Genomic DNA, 23243 nt, shown 5'->3' with positions numbered 1-23243 from the left:
GTTACGGCCAGTTTAATGAGAGGCTAAATACAGGCTTAATTTCCTATGAAAACATGCCCGCGGAAAATCGCGATTTTCCGAAAAAAGGACCCCGAACCCGATTCTGAGATAACCCACTGGGGACGCTCCTAGTGACCTGACGGACGCACCCAAGAAGTTTCAGAGCCCTCGGGCTACGTTTTGTGGAGTTACAGCCAGTTTAATGAGAGGCTAAATACAGGCTTAATTTCCTACGAAAACATGCCCACGGAAAATCGCGATTTTCCGAAAAAAGGACCCCGAACCCGATTCTGAGATAACCCACTGGGGACGCTCCTAGTGACCTGACGGACGCACCAAAGAAGTTTCAGAGCCCTCGGGCTACGTTTTGTGGAGTTACGGCCAGTTTAATGAGAGGCTAAATACAGGCTTAATTTCCTACGAAAACATGCCCACGGAAAATCGCGATTTTCCGAAAAAAGGACCCCGAACCCGATTCTGAGATAACCCACTGGGGACGCTCCTAGTGACCTGACGGACGCACCCAAGAAGTTTCAGAGCCCTCGGGCTACGTTTTGTGGAGTTACGGCCAGTTTAATGAGAGGCTAAATACAGGCTTAATTTCCTATTAAAACATGCCCGCGGAAAATCGCGATTTTCCGAAAAAAGGACCCCGAACCCGATTCTGAGATAACCCACTGGGGACGCTCCTAGTGACCTGACGGACGCACCCAAGAAGTTTCAGAGCCCTCGGGCTACGTTTTGTGGAGTTACAGCCAGTTTAATGAGAGGCTAAATACAGGCTTAATTTCCTATGAAAACATGCCCGCGGACCATCGCGATTTTCCGAAAAAAGGACCCCGAACCCGATTCTGAGATAACCCACTGGGGACGCTCCTAGTGACCTGACGGACGCACCCAAGAAGTTTCAGAGCCCTCGGGCTACGTTTTGTGGAATTACGGCCAGTTTAATGAGAGGCTAAATACAGGCTTAATTTCCTACAAAACATGCCCGCGGAAAATCGCAATTTTCCGAAAAAAGGACCCCGAACCCGATTCTGAGATAACCCACTAAGGACGCTCCTAGTGACCTGACGGACCCACCCTAGGAGTTTCAGAGCCCTCGGGCTACGTTTTGTGGAGTTACGGCCAGTTTAATGAGAGGCTAAATACAGGCTTGATTTCCTATTAAAACATGCCCGCGGAAAATCGCAATTTTCCGAAAAAAGGACCCCGAACCCGATTCTGAGATAACCCACTGGGGACGCTCCTAGTGACCTGACGGACGCACCCTAGAAGTTTCAGAGCCCTCGGGCTACGTTTTGTGGAGTTACGGCCAGTTTAATGAGAGGCTAAATACAGGCTTGATTTCCTATTAAAACATGCCCGCGGAAAATCGCGATTTTCCGAAAAAAGGACCCCGAACCCGATTCTGAGATAACCCACTGGGGACGCTCCTAGTGACCTGACGGACGCACCCAAGAAGTTTCAGAGCCCTCGGGCTACGTTTTGTGGAGTTACGGCCAGTTTAATGAGAGGCTAAATACAGGCTTAATTTCCTATTAAAACATGCCTGCGGAAAATCGCGATTTTCCAAAAAAAGGACCCCGAACCCGATTCTGAGATAACCCACTGGGGACGCTCCTAGTGACCTGACGGACGCACCCAAGAAGTTTCAGAGCCCTCGGGCTACGTTTTGTGGAGTTACGGCCAGTTTGCTGAGAGGCTAAATACAGGCTTAATTTCCTATTAAAACATGCCCGCGGAAAATCGCGATTTGCCGAAAAAAGGACCCCGAACACGATTCTGAGATAACCCACTGGGGACGCTCCTAGTGACCTGACGGACGCACCCAAGAAGTTTCAGAGCCCTCGGGCTACGTTTTGTGGAGTTATGGCCAGTTTAATGAGAGGCTAAATACAGGCTTAATTTCCTATTAAAACATGCCCGCGGACCATCGCGATTTTCAGAAAAAAGGACCCCGAACCCGATTCTGAGATAACCCACTGGGGACGCTCCTAGTGACCTGACGGACGCACCCAAGAAGTTTCAGAGCCCTCGGGCTACGTTTTGTGGAGTTACGGCCAGTTTAATGAGAGGCTAAATACAGGCTTAATTTCCTATTAAAACATGCCCGCGGAAAATCGTGACTTTCCGAAAAAAGGACCCCGAACCCGATTCTGAGATAACCCACTGGGGACACTCCTAGTGACCTGACGGACGCACCCAAGAAGTTTCAGAGCCCTCGGGCTACGTTTTGTGGAGTTACGGCCACTTTAATGAGAGGCTAAATACAGGCTTGATTTCCTATTAAAACATGCCCGCGGAAAATCGCGATTTTCCGAAAAAAGGACCCCGAACCCGATTCTGAGATAACCCACTGGGGACGCTCCTAGTGACCTGACGGACGCACCCAAGAAGTTTCAGAGCCCTCGGGCTACGTTTTGTGGAATTACGGCCAGTTTAATGAGAGGCTAAATACAGGCTTAATTTCCTACGAAAACATGCCCGCGGAAAATCGCAATTTTCCGAAAAAAGGACCCCGAACCCGATTCTGAGATAACCCACTGGGGACGCTCCTAGTGACCTGACGGACCCACCCTGGGAGTTTCAGAGCCCTCGGGCTACGTTTTGTGGAGTTACGGCCAGTTTAATGAGAGGCTAAATACAGGCTTGATTTCCTATTAAAACATGCCCGCGGAAAATCGCAATTTTCCGAAAAAAGGACCCCGAACCCGATTCTGAGATAACCCACTGGGGACGCTCCTAGTGACCTGACGGACGCACCCTAGAAGTTTCAGAGCCCTCGGGCTACGTTTTGTGGAGTTACGGCCAGTTTAATGAGAGGCTAAATACAGGCTTGATTTCCTATTAAAACATGCCCGCGGAAAATCGCGATTTTCCGAAAAAAGGACCCCGAACCCGATTCTGAGATAACCCACTGGGGACGCTCCTAGTGACCTGACGGACGCACCCAAGAAGTTTCAGAGCCCTCGGGCTACGTTTTGTGGAGTTACGGCCAGTTTAATGAGAGGCTAAATACAGGCTTAATTTCCTATTAAAACATGCCTGCGGAAAATCGCGATTTTCCAAAAAAAGGACCCCGAACCCGATTCTGAGATAACCCACTGGGGACGCTCCTAGTGACCTGACGGACGCACCCAAGAAGTTTCAGAGCCCTCGGGCTACGTTTTGTGGAGTTACCGCCAGTTTACTGAGAGGCTAAATACAGGCTTAATTTCCTACGAAAACATGCCCGCGGAAAATCGCGATTTTCCGAAAAAAGGACCCCGAACCCGATTCTGAGATAACCCACTGGGGACGCTCCTAGTGACCTGACGGACGCACCCAAGAAGTTTCAGAGCCCTCGGGCTACGTTTTGTGGAGTTACGGCCAGTTTGCTGAGAGGCTAAATACAGGCTTAATTTCCTACGAAAACATGCCCGCGGAAAATCGCGATTTTCCGAAAAAAGGACCCCGAACCCGATTCTGAGATAACCCACTGGGGACGCTCCTAGTGACCTGACGGACGCACCCAAGAAGTTTCAGAGCCCTCGGGCTACGTTTTGTGGAGTTATGGCCAGTTTAATGAGAGGCTAAATACAGGCTTAATTTCCTATTAAAACATGCCCGCGGACCATCGCGATTTTCAGAAAAAAGGACCCCGAACCCGATTCTGAGATAACCCACTGGGGACGCTCCTAGTGACCTGACGGACGCACCCAAGAAGTTTCAGAGCCCTCGGGCTACGTTTTGTGGAGTTACGGCCAGTTTAATGAGAGGCTAAATACAGGCTTAATTTCCTATGAAAACATGCCCGCGGAAAATCGCGATTTTCCGAAAAAAGGACCCCGAACCCGATTCTGAGATAACCCACTGGGGACGCTCCTAGTGACCTGACGGACGCACCCAAGAAGTTTCAGAGCCCTCGGGCTACGTTTTGTGGAGTTACGGCCAGTTTAATGAGAGGCTAAATACAGGCTTAATTTCCTATTAAAACATGCCCGCGGAAAATCGCGATTTTCCGAAAAAAGGACCCCGAACCCGATTCTGAGATAACCCACTGGGGACGCTCCTAGTGACCTGACGGACGCACCCAAGAAGTTTCAGAGCCCTCGGGCTACGTTTTGTGGAGTTACAGCCAGTTTAATGAGAGGCTAAATACAGGCTTAATTTCCTATGAAAACATGCCCGCGGACCATCGCGATTTTCCGAAAAAAGGACCCCGAACCCGATTCTGAGATAACCCACTGGGGACGCTCCTAGTGACCTGACGGACGCACCCAAGAAGTTTCAGAGCCCTCGGGCTACGTTTTGTGGAATTACGGCCAGTTTAATGAGAGGCTAAATACAGGCTTAATTTCCTACGAAAACATGCCCGCGGAAAATCGCAATTTTCCGAAAAAAGGACCCCGAACCCGATTCTGAGATAACCCACTAAGGACGCTCCTAGTGACCTGACGGACCCACCCTAGGAGTTTCAGAGCCCTCGGGCTACGTTTTGTGGAGTTACGGCCAGTTTAATGAGAGGCTAAATACAGGCTTGATTTCCTATTAAAACATGCCCGCGGAAAATCGCAATTTTCCGAAAAAAGGACCCCGAACCCGATTCTGAGATAACCCACTGGGGACGCTCCTAGTGACCTGACGGACGCACCCTAGAAGTTTCAGAGCCCTCGGGCTACGTTTTGTGGAGTTACGGCCAGTTTAATGAGAGGCTAAATACAGGCTTGATTTCCTATTAAAACATGCCCGCAGAAAATCGCGATTTTCCGAAAAAAGGACCCCGAACCCGATTCTGAGATAACCCACTGGGGACGCTCCTAGTGACCTGACGGACGCACCCAAGAAGTTTCAGAGCCCTCGGGCTACGTTTTGTGGAGTTACGGCCAGTTTAATGAGAGGCTAAATACAGGCTTAATTTCCTATGAAAACATGCCCGCGGAAAATCGCGATTTTCCGAAAAAAGGACCCCGAACCCGATTCTGAGATAACCCACTGGGGACGCTCCTAGTGACCTGACGGACGCACCCAAGAAGTTTCAGAGCCCTCGGGCTACGTTTTGTGGAGTTACAGCCAGTTTAATGAGAGGCTAAATACAGGCTTAATTTCCTATGAAAACATGCCCGCGGAACATCGCGATTTTCCGAAAAAAGGACCCCAAACCTGATTCTGAGATAACCCACTGGGGACGCTCCTAGTGACCTGACGGACGCACCCAAGAAGTTTCAGAGCCCTCGGGCTACGTTTTGTGGAGTTACGGCCAGTTTAATGAGAGGCTAAATACAGGCTTGATTTCCTATTAAAACATGCCCGCGGAAAATCGCGGTTTTCCGAAAAAAGGACCCCGAACCCGATTCTGAGATAACCCACTGGGGACGCTCCTAGTGACCTGACGGACGCACCCTAGAAGTTTCAGAGCCCTCGGGCTACGTTTTGTGGAGTTACGGCCAGTTTAATGAGAGGCTAAATACAGGCTTAATTTCCTATTAAAACATGCCTGCGGAAAATCGCGATTTTCCAAAAAAAGGACCCCAAACCCGATTCTGAGATAACCCACTGGGGACGCTCCTAGTGACCTGACGGACACACCCAAGAAGTTTCAGAGCCCTCGGGCTACGTTTTGTGGAGTTACGGCCAGTTTAATGAGAGGCTAAATACAGGCTTAATTTCCTATTAAAACATGCCCGCGGAAAATCGCGATTTTCCGAAAAAAGGACCCCGAACCCGATTCTGAGATAACCCACTGGGGACGCTCCTAGTGACCTGACGGACGCACCCAAGAAGTTTCAGAGCCCTCGGGCTACGTTTTGTGGAGTTACGGCCAGTTTAATGAGAGGCTAAATACAGGCTTAATTTCCTACGAAAACATGCCCGCGGAAAATCGCAATTTTCCGAAAAAAGGACCCCGAACCCGATTCTGAGATAACCCACTGGGGACGCTCCTAGTGACCTGACGGACGCACCCAAGAAGTTTCAGAGCACTCGGGCTACGTTTTGTGGAGTTACGGCCAGTTTAATGAGAGGCTAAATACAGGCTTAATTTCCTATTAAAACATGCCCGTGGAAAATCGCGATTTTTCGAAAAAAGGACCCCGAACCCAATTCTGAGATAACCCACTGGGGACGCTCCTAGTGACCTGACGGACGCACCCTAGGAGTTTCAGAGCCCTCGGGCTACGTTTTGTGGAGTTACGGCCAGTTTAATGAGAGGCTAAATACAGGCTTGATTTCCTATTAAAACATGCCCGCGGAAAATCGCAATTTTCCGAAAAAAGGACCCCGAACCCGATTCTGAGATAACCCACTGGGGACGCTCCTAGTGACCTGACGGACGCACCCAAGAAGTTTCAGAGCCCTCGGGCTACGTTTTGTGGAGTTACGGCCAGTTTAATGAGAGGCTAAATACAGGCTTAATTTCCTACGAAAACATGCCCGCGGAAAATCGTGATTTTCCGAAAAAAGGACCCGAACCCGATTCTGAGATAACCCACTGGGGACGCTCCTAGTGACCTGACGGACGCACCCAAGAAGTTTCAGAGCCCTCGGGCTACGTTTTGTGGAGTTACGGCCAGTTTAATGAGAGGCTAAATACAGGCTTAATTTCCTATTAAAACATGCCCGCGGAAAATCGCGATTTTCCGAAAAAAGGACCCCGAACCCGATTCTGAGATAACCCACTGGGGACGCTCCTAGTGACCTGACGGACGCACCCAAGAAGTTTCAGAGCCCTCGGGCTACGTTTTGTGGAGTTACGGCCAGTTTAATGAGAGGCTAAATACAGGCTTGATTTCCTATTAAAACATGCCCGCGGAAAATCGCAATTTTCCAAAAAAAGGACCCCGAACCCGATTCTGAGATAACCCACTGGGGACGCTCCTAGTGACCTGACGGACGCACCCAAGAAGTTTCAGAGCCCTCGGGCTACGTTTTGTGGAGTTACGGCCAGTTTAATGAGAGGCTAAATACAGGCTTAATTTCCTATGAAAACATGCCCGCGGAAAATCGCGATTTTCAGAAAAAAGGACCCCAAACCCGATTCTGAGATAACCCACTGGGGACGCTCCTAGTGACCTGACGGACGCACCCTAGAAGTTTCAGAGCCCTCTGGCTACGTTTTGTGGAGTTACGGCCAGTTTAATGAGAGGCTAAATACAGGCTTAATTTCCTATTAAAACATGCCCGCGGAAAATCGCGATTTTCAGAAAAAAGGACCCCAAACCCGATTCTGAGATAACCCACTGGGGACGCTCCTAGTGACCTGACGGACGCACCCAAGAAGTTTCAGAGCCCTCGGGCTACGTTTTGTGGAGTTACGGCCAGTTTAATGAGAGGCTAAATACAGGCTTAATTTCCTATGAAAACATGCCCGCGGAAAATCGCGATTTTCCGAAAAAAGGACCCCGAACCCGATTCTGAGATAACCCACTGGGGACGCTCCTAGTGACCTGACGGACGCACCCAAGAAGTTTCAGAGCCCTCGGGCTACGTTTTGTGGAGTTACAGCCAGTTTAATGAGAGGCTAAATACAGGCTTAATTTCCTACGAAAACATGCCCACGGAAAATCGCGATTTTCCGAAAAAAGGACCCCGAACCCGATTCTGAGATAACCCACTGGGGACGCTCCTAGTGACCTGACGGACGCACCAAAGAAGTTTCAGAGCCCTCGGGCTACGTTTTGTGGAGTTTTGGCCAGTTTAATGAGAGGCTAAATACAGGCTTAATTTCCTACGAAAACATGCCCACGGAAAATCGCGATTTTCCGAAAAAAGGACCCCGAACCCGATTCTGAGATAACCCACTGGGGACGCTCCTAGTGACCTGACGGACGCACCAAAGAAGTTTCAGAGCCCTCGGGCTACGTTTTGTGGAGTTACGGCCAGTTTAATGAGAGGCTAAATACAGGCTTAATTTCCTATGAAAACATGCCCGCGGAAAATCGCGATTTTCCGAAAAAAGGACCCCGAACCCGATTCTGAGATAACCCACTGGGGACGCTCCTAGTGACCTGACGGACGCACCCTAGAAGTTTCAGAGCCCTCGGGCTACGTTTTGTGGAGTTACGGCCAGTTTAATGAGAGGCTAAATACAGGCTTGATTTCCTATTAAAACATGCCCGCGGAAAATCGCGATTTTCCGAAAAAAGGACCCCGAACCCGATTCTGAGATAACCCACTGGGGACGCTCCTAGTGACCTGACAGACGCACCCAAGAAGTTTCAGAGCCCTCGGGCTACGTTTTGTGGAGTTATGGCCAGTTTAATGAGAGGCTAAATACAGGCTTAATTTCCTATGAAAACATGCCCGCGGAAAATCGCGATTTTCCGAAAAAAGGACCCCGAACCCGATTCTGAGATAACCCACTGGGGACGCTCCTAGTGACCTGACGGACGCACCCTAGAAGTTTCAGAGCCCTCGGGCTACATTTTGTGGAGTTACAGCCAGTTTAATTAGAGGCTAAATATAGGCTTAATTTCCTATTAAAACATGCCCGCGGAAAATCGCGATTTTCCGAAAAAAGGACCCCAAACCCGATTCTGAGATAACCCACTGGGGACGCTCCTAGTGACCTGACGGACGCACCCAAGAAGTTTCAGAGCCCTCGGGCTACGTTTTGTGGAGTTACGGCCAGTTTAATGAGAGGCTAAATACAGGCTTAATTTCCTATTAAAACATGCCCGCGGAAAATCGCGATTTTCCGAAAAAAGGACCCCAAACCCGATTCTGAGATAACCCACTGGGGACGCTCCTAGTGACCTGACGGACGCACCCAAGAAGTTTCAGAGCCCTCGGGCTACGTTTTGTGGAGTTACGGCCAGTTTAATGAGAGGCTAAATACAGGCTTAATTTCCTATGAAAACATGCCCGCGGAAAATCGCGATTTTCCGAAAAAAGGACCCCGAACCCGATTCTGAGATAACCCACTGGGGACGCTCCTAGTGACCTGACGGACGCACCCAAGAAGTTTCAGAGCCCTCGGGCTACGTTTTGTGGAGTTATGGCCAGTTTAATGAGAGGCTAAATACAGGCTAAATTTCCTATGAAAACATGCCCGCGGAAAATCGCGATTTTCCGAAAAAAGGACCCCGAACCCGATTCTGAGATAACCCACTGGGGACGCTCCTAGTGACCTGACGGACGCACCCTAGAAGTTTCAGAGCCCTCGGGCTACGTTTTGTGGAGTTACAGCCAGTTTAATGAGAGGCTAAATATAGGCTTAATTTCCTATTAAAACATGCCCGCGGAAGATCGCGATTTTCCGAAAAAAGGACCCCGAACCCGATTCTGAGATAACCCACTGGGGACGCTCCTAGTGACCTGACGGACGCACCCAAGAAGTTTCAGAGCCCTCGGGCTACGTTTTGTGGAGTTACGGCCAGTTTAATGAGAGGCTAAATACAGGCTTAATTTCCTATGAAAACATGCCCCCGGAAATTCGTGATTTTCCGAAAAAAGGACCCCGAACCTGATTCTGAGATAACCCACTGGGGACGCTCCTAGTGACCTGACGGACGCACCCAAGAAGTTTCAGAGCCCTCGGGCTACGTTTTGTGGAGTTACGGCCAGTTTAATGAGAGGCTAAATACAGGCTTGATTTCCTATTAAAACATGCCCGCGGAAAATCGCGATTTTCCGAAAAAAGGACCCCGAACCCGATTCTGAGATAACCCACTGGGGACGCTCCTAGTGACCTGACGGACGCACCCAAGAAGTTTCAGAGCCCTCGGGCTACGTTTTGTGGAGTTACGGCCAGTTTAATGAGAGGCTAAATACAGGCTTAATTCTTACGAAAACATGCCCGCGGAAAATCGCGATTTTCCGAAAAAAGGACCCTGAACCCGATTCTGAGATAACCCACTGGGGACGCTCCTAGTGACCTGACGGACGCACCCAAGAAGTTTCAGAGCCCTCGGGCTACGTTTTGTGGAGTTACGGCCAGTTTAATGAGAGGCTAAATACAGGCTTAATTTCCTACGAAAACATGCCCGCGGAAAATCGCGATTTTCCGAAAAAAGGACCCCGAACCCGATTCTGAGATAACCCACTGGGGACGCTCCTAGTGACCTGACGGACGCACCCTAGAAGTTTCAGAGCCCTCGGGCTACGTTTTGTGGAGTTACGGCCAGTTTAATTAGAGGCTAAATATAGGCTTAATTTCGTATTAAAACATGCCCGCGGAAAATCGCGATTTTCCGAAAAAAGGACCCCAAACCCGATTCTGAGATAACCCACTGGGGACGCTCCTAGTGACCTGACGGACGCACCCAAGAAGTTTCAGAGCCCTCGGGCTACGTTTTGTGGAGTTACGGCCAGTTTAATGAGAGGCTAAATACAGGCTTAATTTCCTATTAAAACATGCCCGCGGAAAATCACGATTTTCCGAAAAAAGGACCCCGAACCCGATTCTGAGATAACCCACTGGGGACGCTCCTAGTGACCTGACGGACGCACCCAAGAAATTTCAGAGCCCTCGGGCTACGTTTTGTGGAGTTATGGCCAGTTTAATGAGAGGCTAAATACAGGCTAAATTTCCTATGAAAACATGCCCGCGGAAAATCGCGATTTTCCGAAAAAAGGACCCCGAACCCGATTCTGAGATAACCCACTGGGGACGCTCCTAGTGACCTGACGGACGCACCCAAGAAGTTTCAGAGCCCTCGGGCTACGTTTTGTGGAGTTATGGCCAGTTTAATGAGAGGCTAAATACAGGCTTAATTTCCTAAGAAAACATGCCCGCGGAAAATCGCGATTTTCCGAAAAAAGGACCCCGAACCCGATTCTGAGATAACCCACTGGGGACGCTCCTAGTGACCTGACGGACGCACCCTAGAAGTTTCAGAGCCCTCGGGCTACGTTTTGTGGAGTTACAGCCAGTTTAATGAGAGGCTAAATATAGGCTTAATTTCCTATGAAAACATGCCCGCGGAAAATCGCGATTTTCCGAAAAAAGGACCCCGAACCCAATTCTGAGATAACCCACTGGGGACGCTCCTAGTGACCTGACGGACGCACCCAAGAAGTTTCAGAGCCCTCGGGCTACGTTTTGTGGAGTTACGGCCAGTTTAATGAGAGGCTAAATACAGGCTTGATTTCCTATTAAAACATGCCCGCGGAAAATCGCGATTTTCCAAAAAAAGGACCCCGAACCCGATTCTGAGATAACCCACTGGGGACGCTCCTAGTGACCTGACGGACGCACCCAAGAAGTTTCAGAGCCCTCGGGCTACGTTTTGTGGAGTTACGGCCAGTTTAATGAGAGGCTAAATACAGGCTTAATTTCCTACGAAAACATGCCCGCGGAAAATCGCGATTTTCCGAAAAAAGGACCCCGAACCCGATTCTGAGATAACCCACTGGGGACGCTCCTAGTGACCTGACGGACGCACCCAAGAAGTTTCAGAGCCCTCGGGCTACGTTTTGTGGAGTTACGGCCAGTTTAATGAGAGGCTAAATACAGGCTTGATTTCCTATTAAAACATGCCCGCGGAAAATCGCGATTTTCCAAAAAAAGGACCCCGAACCCGATTCTGAGATAACCCACTGGGGACGCTCCTAGTGACCTGACGGACGCACCCAAGAAGTTTCAGAGCCCTCGGGCTACGTTTTGTGGAGTTACGGCCAGTTTAATGAGAGGCTAAATACAGGCTTAATTTCCTACGAAAACATGCCCGCGGAAAATCGCGATTTTCCGAAAAAAGGACCCCGAACCCGATTCTGAGATAACCCACTGGGGACGCTCCTAGTGACCTGACGGACGCACCCAAGAAGTTTCAGAGCCCTCGGGCTACGTTTTGTGGAGTTACGGCCAGTTTAATGAGAGGCTAAATACAGGCTTAATTTCCTATGAAAACATGCCCGCGGAAATCGCAATTTTCCGAAAAAAGGACCCCGAACCCGATTCTGAGATAACCCACTGGGGACGCTCCTAGTGACCTGACGGACGCACCCAAGAAGTTTCAGAGCACTCGGGCTACGTTTTGTGGAGTTACGGCCAGTTTAATGAGAGGCTAAATACAGGCTTAATTTCCTATTAAAACATGCCCGCGGAAAATCGCGATTTTTCGAAAAAAGGACCCCGAACCCAATTCTGAGATAACCCACTGGGGACGCTCCTAGTGACCTGACGGACACACCCAAGAAGTTTCAGAGCCCTCGGGCTACGTTTTGTGGAGTTACGGCCAGTTTAATGAGAGGCTAAATACAGGCTTAATTTCCTACGAAAACATGCCCGTGGAAAATCGCGATTTTCCGAAAAAAGGACCCCGAACCCGATTCTGAGATAACCCACTGGGGACGCTCCTAGTGACCTGACGGACGCACCCAAGAAGTTTCAGAGCACTCGGGCTACGTTTTGTGGAGTTACGGCCAGTTTAATGAGAGGCTAAATACAGGCTTAATTTCCTATTAAAACATGCCCGCGGAAAATCGCGATTTTTCGAAAAAAGGACCCCGAACCCAATTCTGAGATAACCCACTGGGGACGCTCCTAGTGACCTGACGGACGCACCCAAGAAGTTTCAGAGCCCTCGGGCTACGTTTTGTGGAGTTACGGCCAGTTTAATGAGAGGCTAAATACAGGCTTAATTTCCTACGAAAACATGCCCGTGGAAAATCGCGATTTTCCGAAAAAAGGACCCCGAACCCGATTCTGAGATAACCCACTGGGGACGCTCCTAGTGACCTGACGGACGCACCCTAGGAGTTTCAGAGCCCTCGGGCTACGTTTTGTGGAGTTACGGCCAGTTTAATGAGAGGCTAAATACAGGCTTGATTTCCTATTAAAACATGCCCGCGGAAAATCGCAATTTTCCGAAAAAAGGACCCCGAACCCGATTCTGAGATAACCCACTGGGGACGCTCCTAGTGACCTGACGGACGCACCCAAGAAGTTTCAGAGCCCTCGGGCTACGTTTTGTGGAGTTACGGCCAGTTTAATGAGAGGCTAAATACAGGCTTAATTTCCTACGAAAACATGCCCGCGGAAAATCGTGATTTTCCGGAAAAAGGACCCCGAACCCGATTCTGAGATAACCCACTGGGGACGCTCCTAGTGACCTGACGGACGCACCCAAGAAGTTTCAGAGCCCTCGGGCTACGTTTTGTGGAGTTACGGCCAGTTTAATGAGAGGCTAAATACAGGCTTAATTTCCTACGAAAACATGCCCACGGAAAATCGCGATTTTCCGAAAAAAGGACCCCGAACCCGATTCTGAGATAACCCACTGGGGACGCTCCTAGTGACCTGACGGACGCACCAAAGAAGTTTCAGAGCCCTCGGGCTACGTTTTGTGGAGTTACGGCCAGTTTAATGAGAGGCTAAATACAGGCTTAATTTCCTACGAAAACATGCCCACGGAAAATCGCGATTTTCCGAAAAAAGGACCCCGAACCCGATTCTGAGATAACCCACTGGGGACGCTCCTAGTGACCTGACGGACGCACCCAAGAAGTTTCAGAGCCCTCGGGCTACGTTTTGTGGAGTTACGGCCAGTTTAATGAGAGGCTAAATACAGGCTTAATTTCCTATTAAAACATGCCCGCGGAAAATCGCGATTTTCCGAAAAAAGGACCCCGAACCCGATTCTGAGATAACCCACTGGGGACGCTCCTAGTGACCTGACGGACGCACCCAAGAAGTTTCAGAGCCCTCGGGCTACGTTTTGTGGAGTTACAGCCAGTTTAATGAGAGGCTAAATACAGGCTTAATTTCCTATGAAAACATGCCCGCGGACCATCGCGATTTTCCGAAAAAAGGACCCCGAACCCGATTCTGAGATAACCCACTGGGGACGCTCCTAGTGACCTGACGGACGCACCCAAGAAGTTTCAGAGCCCTCGGGCTACGTTTTGTGGAATTACGGCCAGTTTAATGAGAGGCTAAATACAGGCTTAATTTCCTACAAAACATGCCCGCGGAAAATCGCAATTTTCCGAAAAAAGGACCCCGAACCCGATTCTGAGATAACCCACTAAGGACGCTCCTAGTGACCTGACGGACCCACCCTAGGAGTTTCAGAGCCCTCGGGCTACGTTTTGTGGAGTTACGGCCAGTTTAATGAGAGGCTAAATACAGGCTTGATTTCCTATTAAAACATGCCCGCGGAAAATCGCAATTTTCCGAAAAAAGGACCCCGAACCCGATTCTGAGATAACCCACTGGGGACGCTCCTAGTGACCTGACGGACGCACCCTAGAAGTTTCAGAGCCCTCGGGCTACGTTTTGTGGAGTTACGGCCAGTTTAATGAGAGGCTAAATACAGGCTTGATTTCCTATTAAAACATGCCCGCGGAAAATCGCGATTTTCCGAAAAAAGGACCCCGAACCCGATTCTGAGATAACCCACTGGGGACGCTCCTAGTGACCTGACGGACGCACCCAAGAAGTTTCAGAGCCCTCGGGCTACGTTTTGTGGAGTTACGGCCAGTTTAATGAGAGGCTAAATACAGGCTTAATTTCCTATTAAAACATGCCTGCGGAAAATCGCGATTTTCCAAAAAAAGGACCCCGAACCCGATTCTGAGATAACCCACTGGGGACGCTCCTAGTGACCTGACGGACGCACCCAAGAAGTTTCAGAGCCCTCGGGCTACGTTTTGTGGAGTTACGGCCAGTTTGCTGAGAGGCTAAATACAGGCTTAATTTCCTATTAAAACATGCCCGCGGAAAATCGCGATTTTCCGAAAAAAGGACCCCGAACACGATTCTGAGATAACCCACTGGGGACGCTCCTAGTGACCTGACGGACGCACCCAAGAAGTTTCAGAGCCCTCGGGCTACGTTTTGTGGAGTTATGGCCAGTTTAATGAGAGGCTAAATACAGGCTTAATTTCCTACGAAAACATGCCCGCGGACCATCGCGATTTTCAGAAAAAAGGACCCCGAACCCGATTCTGAGATAACCCACTGGGGACGCTCCTAGTGACCTGACGGACGCACCCAAGAAGTTTCAGAGCCCTCGGGCTACGTTTTGTGGAGTTACGGCCAGTTTAATGAGAGGCTAAATACAGGCTTAATTTCCTATTAAAACATGCCCGCGGAAAATCGTGACTTTCCGAAAAAAGGACCCCGAACCCGATTCTGAGATAACCCACTGGGGACACTCCTAGTGACCTGACGGACGCACCCAAGAAGTTTCAGAGCCCTCGGGCTACGTTTTGTGGAGTTACGGCCACTTTAATGAGAGGCTAAATACAGGCTTGATTTCCTATTAAAACATGCCCGCGGAAAATCGCGATTTTCCGAAAAAAGGACCCCGAACCCGATTCTGAGATAACCCACTGGGGACGCTCCTAGTGACCTGACGGACGCACCCAAGAAGTTTCAGAGCCCTCGGGCTACGTTTTGTGGAATTACGGCCACTTTAATGAGAGGCTAAATACAGGCTTAATTTCCTACGAAAACATGCCCGCGGAAAATCGCAATTTTCCGAAAAAAGGACCCCGAACCCGATTCTGAGATAACCCACTGGGGACGCTCCTAGTGACCTGACGGACCCACCCTGGGAGTTTCAGAGCCCTCGGGCTACGTTTTGTGGAGTTACGGCCAGTTTAATGAGAGGCTAAATACAGGCTTGATTTCCTATTAAAACATGCCCGCGGAAAATCGCAATTTTCCGAAAAAAGGACCCCGAACCCGATTCTGAGATAACCCACTGGGGACGCTCCTAGTGACCTGACGGACGCACCCTAGAAGTTTCAGAGCCCTCGGGCTACGTTTTGTGGAGTTACGGCCAGTTTAATGAGAGGCTAAATACAGGCTTGATTTCCTATTAAAACATGCCCGCGGAAAATCGCGATTTTCCGAAAAAAGGACCCCGAACCCAATTCTGAGATAACCCACTGGGGACGCTCCTAGTGACCTGACGGACGCACCCAAGAAGTTTCAGAGCCCTCGGGCTACGTTTTGTGGAGTTACGGCCAGTTTAATGAGAGGCTAAATACAGGCTTAATTTCCTATTAAAACATGCCTGCGGAAAATCGCGATTTTCCAAAAAAAGGACCCCGAACCCGATTCTGAGATAACCCACTGGGGACGCTCCTAGTGACCTGACGGACGCACCCAAGAAGTTTCAGAGCCCTCGGGCTACGTTTTGTGGAGTTACCGCCAGTTTACTGAGAGGCTAAATACAGGCTTAATTTCCTACGAAAACATGCCCGCGGAAAATCGCGATTTTCCGAAAAAAGGACCCCGAACCCGATTCTGAGATAACCCACTGGGGACGCTCCTAGTGACCTGACGGACGCACCCAAGAAGTTTCAGAGCCCTCGGGCTACGTTTTGTGGAGTTACGGCCAGTTTGCTGAGAGGCTAAATACAGGCTTAATTTCCTACGAAAACATGCCCGCGGAAAATCGCGATTTTCCGAAAAAAGGACCCCGAACCCGATTCTGAGATAACCCACTGGGGACGCTCCTAGTGACCTGACGGACGCACCCAAGAAGTTTCAGAGCCCTCGGGCTACGTTTTGTGGAGTTATGGCCAGTTTAATGAGAGGCTAAATACAGGCTTAATTTCCTATTAAAACATGCCCGCGGAAAATCGCGATTTTCCGAAAAAAGGACCCCGAACCCGATTCTGAGATAACCCACTGGGGACGCTCCTAGTGACCTGACGGACGCACCCAAGAAGTTTCAGAGCCCTCGGGCTACGTTTTGTGGAGTTACGGCCAGTTTAATGAGAGGCTAAATACAGGCTTAATTTCCTATGAAAACATGCCCGCGGAAAATCGCGATTTTCCGAAAAAAGGACCCCGAACCCGATTCTGAGATAACCCACTGGGGACGCTCCTAGTGACCTGACGGACGCACCCAAGAAGTTTCAGAGCCCTCGGGCTACGTTTTGTGGAGTTACGGCCAGTTTAATGAGAGGCTAAATACAGGCTTAATTTCCTATTAAAACATGCCCGCGGAAAATCGCGATTTTCCGAAAAAAGGACCCCGAACCCGATTCTGAGATAACCCACTGGGGACGCTCCTAGTGACCTGACGGACGCACCCAAGAAGTTTCAGAGCCCTCGGGCTACGTTTTGTGGAGTTACAGCCAGTTTAATGAGAGGCTAAATACAGGCTTAATTTCCTATGAAAACATGCCCGCGGACCATCGCGATTTTCCGAAAAAAGGACCCCGAACCCGATTCTGAGATAACCCACTGGGGACGCTCCTAGTGACCTGACGGACGCACCCAAGAAGTTTCAGAGCCCTCGGGCTACGTTTTGTGGAATTACGGCCAGTTTAATGAGAGGCTAAATACAGGCTTAATTTCCTACGAAAACATGCCTGCGGAAAATCGCAATTTTCCGAAAAAAGGACCCCGAACCCGATTCTGAGATAACCCACTAAGGACGCTCCTAGTGACCTGACGGACCCACCCTAGGAGTTTCAGAGCCCTCGGGCTACGTTTTGTGGAGTTACGGCCAGTTTAATGAGAGGCTAAATACAGGCTTGATTTCCTATTAAAACATGCCCGCGGAAAATCGCAATTTTCCGAAAAAAGGACCCCGAACCCGATTCTGAGATAACCCACTGGGGACGCTCCTAGTGACCTGACGGACGCACCCTAGAAGTTTCAGAGCCCTCGGGCTACGTTTTGTGGAGTTACGGCCAGTTTAATGAGAGGCTAAATACAGGCTTGATTTCCTATTAAAACATGCCCGCGGAAAATCGCGATTTTCCGAAAAAAGGACCCCGAACCCAATTCTGAGATAACCCACTGGGGACGCTCCTAGTGACCTGACGGACGCACCCAAGAAGTTTCAGAGCCCTCGGGCTACGTTTTGTGGAGTTACGGCCAGTTTAATGAGAGGCTAAATACAGGCTTAATTTCCTATTAAAACATGCCCGCGGAAAATCGCGATTTTCCGAAAAAAGGACCCCGAACCCGATTCTGAGATAACCCACTGGGGACGCTCCTAGTGACCTGACGGACGCACCCAAGAAGTTTCAGAGCCCTCGGGCTACGTTTTGTGGAGTTACAGCCAGTTTAATGAGAGGCTAAATACAGGCTTAATTTCCTATGAAAACATGCCCGCGGAACATCGCGATTTTCCGAAAAAAGGACCCCAAACCTGATTCTGAGATAACCCACTGGGGACGCTCCTAGTGACCTGACGGACGCACCCAAGAAGTTTCAGAGCCCTCGGGCTACGTTTTGTGGAGTTACGGCCAGTTTAATGAGAGGCTAAATACAGGCTTGATTTCCTATTAAAACATGCCCGCGGAAAATCGCGATTTTCCGAAAAAAGGACCCCGAACCCGATTCTGAGATAACCCACTGGGGACGCTCCTAGTGACCTGACGGACGCACCCAAGAAGTTTCAGAGCCCTCGGGCTACGTTTTGTGGAGTTACGGCCAGTTTAATGAGAGGCTAAATACAGGCTTAATTTCCTATTAAAACATGCCTGCGGAAAATCGCGATTTTCCAAAAAAAGGACCCCAAACCCGATTCTGAGATAACCCACTGGGGACGCTCCTAGTGACCTGACGGACGCACCCAAGAAGTTTCAGAGCCCTCGGGCTACGTTTTGTGGAGTTACGGCCAGTTTAATGAGAGGCTAAATACAGGCTTAATTTCCTATTAAAACATGCCCGCGGAAAATCGCGATTTTCCGAAAAAAGGACCCCGAACCCGATTCTGAGATAACCCACTGGGGACGCTCCTAGTGACCTGACGGACGCACCCAAGAAGTTTCAGAGCCCTCGGGCTACGTTTTGTGGAGTTACGGCCAGTTTAATGAGAGGCTAAATACAGGCTTAATTTCCTACGAAAACATGCCCGCGGAAAATCGCAATTTTCCGAAAAAAGGACCCCGAACCCGATTCTGAGATAACCCACTGGGGACGCTCCTAGTGACCTGACGGACGCACCCAAGAAGTTTCAGAGCACTCGGGCTACGTTTTGTGGAGTTACGGCCAGTTTAATGAGAGGCTAAATACAGGCTTAATTTCCTATTAAAACATGCCCGTGGAAAATCGCGATTTTTCGAAAAAAGGACCCCGAACCCGATTCTGAGATAACCCACTGGGGACGCTCCTAGTGACCTGACGGACGCACCCTAGGAGTTTCAGAGCCCTCGGGCTACGTTTTGTGGAGTTACGGCCAGTTTAATTAGAGGCTAAATATAGGCTTAATTTCGTATTAAAACATGCCCGCGGAAAATCGCGATTTTCCGAAAAAAGGACCCCAAACCCGATTCTGAGATAACCCACTGGGGACGCTCCTAGTGACCTGACGGACGCACCCAAGAAGTTTCAGAGCCCTCGGGCTACGTTTTGTGGAGTTACGGCCAGTTTAATGAGAGGCTAAATACAGGCTTAATTTCCTATTAAAACATGCCCGCGGAAAATCACGATTTTCCGAAAAAAGGACCCCGAACCCGATTCTGAGATAACCCACTGGGGACGCTCCTAGTGACCTGACGGACGCACCCAAGAAATTTCAGAGCCCTCGGGCTACGTTTTGTGGAGTTATGGCCAGTTTAATGAGAGGCTAAATACAGGCTAAATTTCCTATGAAAACATGCCCGCGGAAAATCGCGATTTTCCGAAAAAAGGACCCCGAACCCGATTCTGAGATAACCCACTGGGGACGCTCCTAGTGACCTGACGGACGCACCCAAGAAGTTTCAGAGCCCTCGGGCTACGTTTTGTGGAGTTATGGCCAGTTTAATGAGAGGCTAAATACAGGCTTAATTTCCTAAGAAAACATGCCCGCGGAAAATCGCGATTTTCCGAAAAAAGGACCCCGAACCCGATTCTGAGATAACCCACTGGGGACGCTCCTAGTGACCTGACGGACGCACCCTAGAAGTTTCAGAGCCCTCGGGCTACGTTTTGTGGAGTTACAGCCAGTTTAATGAGAGGCTAAATATAGGCTTAATTTCCTATTAAAACATGCCCGCGGAAAATCGCGATTTTCCGAAAAAAGGACCCCGAACCCAATTCTGAGATAACCCACTGGGGACGCTCCTAGTGACCTGACGGACGCACCCAAGAAGTTTCAGAGCCCTCGGGCTACGTTTTGTGGAGTTACGGCCAGTTTAATGAGAGGCTAAATACAGGCTTAATTTCCTACGAAAACATGCCCGCGGAAAATCGTGATTTTCCGGAAAAAGGACCCCGAACCCGATTCTGAGATAACCCACTGGGGACGCTCCTAGTGACCTGACGGACGCACCCAAGAAGTTTCAGAGCCCTCGGGCTACGTTTTGTGGAGTTACGGCCAGTTTAATGAGAGGCTAAATACAGGCTTAATTTCCTACGAAAACATGCCCACGGAAAATCGCGATTTTCCGAAAAAAGGACCCCGAACCCGATTCTGAGATAACCCACTGGGGACGCTCCTAGTGACCTGACGGACGCACCAAAGAAGTTTCAGAGCCCTCGGGCTACGTTTTGTGGAGTTACGGCCAGTTTAATGAGAGGCTAAATACAGGCTTAATTTCCTACGAAAACATGCCCACGGAAAATCGCGATTTTCCGAAAAAAGGACCCCGAACCCGATTCTGAGATAACCCACTGGGGACGCTCCTAGTGACCTGACGGACGCACCCAAGAAGTTTCAGAGCCCTCGGGCTACGTTTTGTGGAGTTACGGCCAGTTTAATGAGAGGCTAAATACAGGCTTAATTTCCTATTAAAACATGCCCGCGGAAAATCGCGATTTTCCGAAAAAAGGACCCCGAACCCGATTCTGAGATAACCCACTGGGGACGCTCCTAGTGACCTGACGGACGCACCCAAGAAGTTTCAGAGCCCTCGGGCTACGTTTTGTGGAGTTACAGCCAGTTTAATGAGAGGCTAAATACAGGCTTAATTTCCTATGAAAACATGCCCGCGGACCATCGCGATTTTCCGAAAAAAGGACCCCGAACCCGATTCTGAGATAACCCACTGGGGACGCTCCTAGTGACCTGACGGACGCACCCAAGAAGTTTCAGAGCCCTCGGGCTACGTTTTGTGGAATTACGGCCAGTTTAATGAGAGGCTAAATACAGGCTTAATTTCCTACAAAACATGCCCGCGGAAAATCGCAATTTTCCGAAAAAAGGACCCCGAACCCGATTCTGAGATAACCCACTAAGGACGCTCCTAGTGACCTGACGGACCCACCCTAGGAGTTTCAGAGCCCTCGGGCTACGTTTTGTGGAGTTACGGCCAGTTTAATGAGAGGCTAAATACAGGCTTGATTTCCTATTAAAACATGCCCGCGGAAAATCGCAATTTTCCGAAAAAAGGACCCCGAACCCGATTCTGAGATAACCCACTGGGGACGCTCCTAGTGACCTGACGGACGCACCCTAGAAGTTTCAGAGCCCTCGGGCTACGTTTTGTGGAGTTACGGCCAGTTTAATGAGAGGCTAAATACAGGCTTGATTTCCTATTAAAACATGCCCGCGGAAAATCGCGATTTTCCGAAAAAAGGACCCCGAACCCGATTCTGAGATAACCCACTGGGGACGCTCCTAGTGACCTGACGGACGCACCCAAGAAGTTTCAGAGCCCTCGGGCTACGTTTTGTGGAGTTACGGCCAGTTTAATGAGAGGCTAAATACAGGCTTAATTTCCTATTAAAACATGCCTGCGGAAAATCGCGATTTTCCAAAAAAAGGACCCCGAACCCGATTCTGAGATAACCCACTGGGGACGCTCCTAGTGACCTGACGGACGCACCCAAGAAGTTTCAGAGCCCTCGGGCTACGTTTTGTGGAGTTACGGCCAGTTTGCTGAGAGGCTAAATACAGGCTTAATTTCCTATTAAAACATGCCCGCGGAAAATCGCGATTTTCCGAAAAAAGGACCCCGAACACGATTCTGAGATAACCCACTGGGGACGCTCCTAGTGACCTGACGGACGCACCCAAGAAGTTTCAGAGCCCTCGGGCTACGTTTTGTGGAGTTATGGCCAGTTTAATGAGAGGCTAAATACAGGCTTAATTTCCTATTAAAACATGCCCGCGGACCATCGCGATTTTCAGAAAAAAGGACCCCGAACCCGATTCTGAGATAACCCACTGGGGACGCTCCTAGTGACCTGACGGACGCACCCAAGAAGTTTCAGAGCCCTCGGGCTACGTTTTGTGGAGTTACGGCCAGTTTAATGAGAGGCTAAATACAGGCTTAATTTCCTATTAAAACATGCCCGCGGAAAATCGTGACTTTCCGAAAAAAGGACCCCGAACCCGATTCTGAGATAACCCACTGGGGACACTCCTAGTGACCTGACGGACGCACCCAAGAAGTTTCAGAGCCCTCGGGCTACGTTTTGTGGAGTTACGGCCACTTTAATGAGAGGCTAAATACAGGCTTGATTTCCTATTAAAACATGCCCGCGGAAAATCGCGATTTTCCGAAAAAAGGACCCCGAACCCGATTCTGAGATAACCCACTGGGGACGCTCCTAGTGACCTGACGGACGCACCCAAGAAGTTTCAGAGCCCTCGGGCTACGTTTTGTGGAATTACGGCCAGTTTAATGAGAGGCTAAATACAGGCTTAATTTCCTACGAAAACATGCCCGCGGAAAATCGCAATTTTCCGAAAAAAGGACCCCGAACCCGATTCTGAGATAACCCACTGGGGACGCTCCTAGTGACCTGACGGACCCACCCTGGGAGTTTCAGAGCCCTCGGGCTACGTTTTGTGGAGTTACGGCCAGTTTAATGAGAGGCTAAATACAGGCTTGATTTCCTATTAAAACATGCCCGCGGAAAATCGCAATTTTCCGAAAAAAGGACCCCGAACCCGATTCTGAGATAACCCACTGGGGACGCTCCTAGTGACCTGACGGACGCACCCTAGAAGTTTCAGAGCCCTCGGGCTACGTTTTGTGGAGTTACGGCCAGTTTAATGAGAGGCTAAATACAGGCTTGATTTCCTATTAAAACATGCCCGCGGAAAATCGCGATTTTCCGAAAAAAGGACCCCGAACCCAATTCTGAGATAACCCACTGGGGACGCTCCTAGTGACCTGACGGACGCACCCAAGAAGTTTCAGAGCCCTCGGGCTACGTTTTGTGGAGTTACGGCCAGTTTAATGAGAGGCTAAATACAGGCTTAATTTCCTATTAAAACATGCCTGCGGAAAATCGCGATTTTCCAAAAAAAGGACCCCGAACCCGATTCTGAGATAACCCACTGGGGACGCTCCTAGTGACCTGACGGACGCACCCAAGAAGTTTCAGAGCCCTCGGGCTACGTTTTGTGGAGTTACCGCCAGTTTACTGAGAGGCTAAATACAGGCTTAATTTCCTACGAAAACATGCCCGC

The sequence above is a fragment of the Halichoeres trimaculatus genome, unplaced genomic scaffold, assembly GCF_033239565.1.
Source record: "Halichoeres trimaculatus isolate MK-OKI-2021-1 unplaced genomic scaffold, fHalTri1.1 fHalTri1_scaffold_16, whole genome shotgun sequence".
Taxonomy (NCBI): domain Eukaryota; kingdom Metazoa; phylum Chordata; class Actinopteri; order Labriformes; family Labridae; genus Halichoeres; species Halichoeres trimaculatus.
This window is presented reverse-complemented; position numbering follows the sequence as displayed.